The following is a 2,690-nucleotide window of genomic DNA, read 5'->3' as shown; positions in this document are numbered from 1 at the left end:
CCGTGCCCACGGTTTACTGCAGCTGATTGTAGATTTTCTGAGCCCACTGGAAACTTTCTGTAGCAGAACTGTCTTCCGTTGGTAGTGTGGACTCTGCAAAACACACACAAGAGAAATCTTAGCTGCACCTTCTATTGCTCAACCCTCTGAGATCTAAGGGCGTTTAAAGATATCTTCTTGACTTCTCCTTTATTTGGCGCCCCAAATTGTTCCAGAGCAGCGTGTAGAGAGATCGTTTGGAACAGTCAGACGTTTGAAATGAGTTTACAGAAATCTCGGGTTCACAAAAGTAGTGTAACATATGAAAGCTTGTCAAACAAGACGGCGTAAAACACAGTTCACAAATGGTCAAAACACAAAAATACAGTCTTAGCTTCTAAAAATCATGTTGGTCAACGTTTTGGGTAAGCTGAATTTATTAATGTTTACAATGAATTCTAACGGATGCTGTGGCGTTGTGATCATGTCTGGAGGTCATGGTCATCCATCTTTCTATTCATCATGTCATCACCACTTACAAGACAAAAAAAGGTAGAAGAACGATGCACACACTTACATGAATGCCTTGTTGGGACAGGCGCTGTGGGTCTTGGTTATGGTGGACACATGCTTTAGTGGTATTCTCTGTGTGAAAAAGTTGAAGCAGCACTCTTTAGGAGCCGTGCTGTACTCCACATGTTGAACTGTGAGGAAGGTAAATGGATCGAGTCAGAACCAACATGAAACTCTGAAGATGAAGACACACAATCACAGAGTGGTGGAAGAAGTATTCAGATCATTTACTAAAGTAAAGGTTCTAATATCGCACTGTAAAAGTAAAGTAAAAGTCCGGCATTGAAAAGTAAGTAAAAGTCTAAAATTATCATTAGGAAAATGTACTTAAAGTAAAAGTAAAGAACTCTCCCCCCATGTTAGAAAGAGTAAAGGATCCAACCAGCTGTGTGTTTAATGACATCATCATCTCAGCTGGACCTGGAGCCGTTAACTAGAGCTGTCAGATGAATGGAGAGGTAACTAAAGTAACTAGTAACTGAAGTAACTAGTAACTGCTGTCTAAAGTAACTAGTAACTAAAGCTGTCAGGAATGGAGAAGAACTAAAGTAGAATATTTCTCTCTGAAATGTAGTGGAGTAGAAGTAGAAGTGGCATGAAAAGAAAATACTCAAGTAAAGTACAAGTACCTCAAATGTGTACTTATGTACCGTACTTGAGTAAATGTACTTAGTTACATTCCACCAATGCAGTCACAGATCACTCACGTGTGGCGTTGCAGCAGCAGGCGGAGAGCAGCAGCAGCCCAGGGTGAAGCAGAGAGTCTTCATCATGCTGTCAGTGAAAAGATGATGATGTGATGATGATTGATGATGATGATGATGATTATGATGTTCTACTTCTTCTTTTGCAGTGATCGACTCCTAGCACAGCGTCCGAATGAAGATATATAACCCTGTCCATTGTGGAAGTGAAACGTATGATGCCAGTAAAGGGACAGGCCACAGTGTTTCTGCTTCCCTACTCTCAGAAAAAGGACGTCTGTCAGCATTTATCTTAACAGTTAGTAGAAAGGTCATGATATTCCATCACATACTTATTTCAACAGAAGTAAAAAAGAGTGACACATTTATATTATATTAACAATATTTAGTTAGTAGAAAGGTCCACCTGCCTATGCTAGACTAGACTCTCTGTTAGTCTAGCATTACCTAGTCTATATCCTTCAAGTTCCACTTCTGGATTGCTCCAGTGCCACAGGATGCAGAGATTTTGTTCTTTAACAGTCCTGGGTGGGGGTATGCCCTGATAGCGGAGATAGCGAGAGGGGAGGGACATCCGGGGCGTCAGGCTGTGTCCCAGCAATGGACACGCTGACCCAGACTAACCGGATGCCAACTGGTAGAATGTATTTTGGAATATGCATCACTAAAACATCAAGTGGCATGACAAGGACCTAATGGGAATCCTGATTTCTTACTTGAGACCGAGCCCTATCTAAGAAGTTTAAAGACAAAATCTAGTGGATTTATGTTGGACAAACCACACACCCCCCACCCCCCCCCCCCCCCCCCCCCCCGACCTGTAATCCGCATGTGGACCCTTTCCTACCTGGTGTGGTGTACATGAACGCTCCACGGAGGATAATGGAGCGCCGGAAAACCTGGACACTTAGCAGAGCATTTAGGACTCGTGAGGGGTAACTCACACAGGTGTTAGGTCCCTGTTGTGTGTGTGTGTGTGTGTGTGGTGTGTGTTGTGTGTGTGTGTGTGTGTGTGTGTGGTGGTGTGTGGGTGTGTGTGTGTGTGTTGTGTGTGCTTGCTCCCTCCCTCCCGTTTTCCCTCTTAGTATTTAGTATAGTATTTATTTTTGGTCCTGGGACGTGTTCCTATGTCCCAGTGTATTGTTTGGAACTGTTTGTAAATGTTTATGTTTTTAATTAAAAATAAAAAATTGATCAAAATAAAGCAGGAGATGGATTTTCAAATGAAGTACTGTAGGTTGTAGAATCCAGTGTAGATTCTTTGTTCGGTCCTTTCATGCAGAAGGTTTGGTTTAATTACCCAGGTTGGTGATATGTTCTTCTGAGATTTCTGCTGCATTAAGATAAGTATAAAAGCTGTTATTGTCATTATAGACAACAAACAACAAAATTGAGAGTGCCCCTCCCAGGCTGCTTAAAAGAAACTGTATTGCA

General features: G+C 42.0%; 1 long non-coding RNA gene across 2 annotated transcripts in view; it reads right to left on the bottom strand.

Moving 5' to 3' along the window:
• Window positions 1–1,419, bottom strand: part of LOC116693490 (uncharacterized) — a 1,751-nt gene extending 332 nt beyond the window's left edge. The window contains exons 1-3 of one of the 2 annotated variants that reach the window (XR_004332926.1): window positions 1,260–1,419; window positions 557–683; window positions 4–93 (exon numbers count right to left, since the gene is read on the bottom strand). This is a non-coding gene — a long non-coding RNA (uncharacterized LOC116693490). Of the gene's footprint in view, window positions 1–3; window positions 94–550; window positions 684–1,259 lie in introns of those variants that run through there. The other variant, XR_004332925.1, reaches the window with a different exon arrangement.
• Window positions 1,420–2,690: the final 1,271 nt, after the last annotated feature.

Source organism: Etheostoma spectabile, chromosome 8 (genome assembly GCF_008692095.1).
Source record: "Etheostoma spectabile isolate EspeVRDwgs_2016 chromosome 8, UIUC_Espe_1.0, whole genome shotgun sequence".
Classification (NCBI taxonomy): Eukaryota; Metazoa; Chordata; class Actinopteri; order Perciformes; family Percidae; genus Etheostoma; species Etheostoma spectabile.
This window is presented reverse-complemented; position numbering and strand designations above follow the sequence as displayed.